Below are 687 nucleotides of genomic sequence, written 5' to 3' on the forward strand. Positions count from 1 at the left end.
GTAATAGACCCTACCTATTAACAATTGCTATGAAGATTGATGAATATTAAATGTAAAAACACCTGGAATCATGACTGCCTGTACAGATAGGACTTCTCAAACGGTGTTCAAAGATGTCCTGCCCTAATCCCTAGAATCTAAATCCATGATGAAGCATCACTCTCAGGATCATGTTATGTAGGCACCGCTGACATTGGGTAGGAAGAGAATCTGGTGCAGGGGTCCCCAAACTCTGGGACCTAAATGCCTAATGATCTGAGGTGGAGCTGATATAACAATGATACAGATAAATGTAATGCACTTGAATCATCCTGAAACCATCCCCCCTCAACCCCGATCCATGGAAAAATTGTCTTCCAACAAAACTGGCCCCTGGTGCCAAAAAAGGTTGGGGACCACTTATCTGGTGGACCTAACCTAATCACACAGGCCCCTTCTAAAGCAGAGAGCTTTCTCCAGCTGATGACAGAAGAGGAAGTCAGAGAGATCCCAAGTGTGAGAAGGACTTCATGTGCTGTTGGCAGTGTTGACATTGGAGCACCCCAAGTGAGAAGGAATGTGGGCATCCTTAAGAAGTTAACGGGGACCCTGGGCTATTATATGATAGCCAGCAAGGAAACTGGGACCTCAGTTCTGTAGCTGCGGGGAACTAAATTCAGCCAACACAAATGAGCTTAGAAGTGAATT

Source organism: Bubalus kerabau, chromosome 5 (assembly GCF_029407905.1).
Source record: "Bubalus kerabau isolate K-KA32 ecotype Philippines breed swamp buffalo chromosome 5, PCC_UOA_SB_1v2, whole genome shotgun sequence".
Classification (NCBI taxonomy): domain Eukaryota; kingdom Metazoa; phylum Chordata; class Mammalia; order Artiodactyla; family Bovidae; genus Bubalus; species Bubalus kerabau.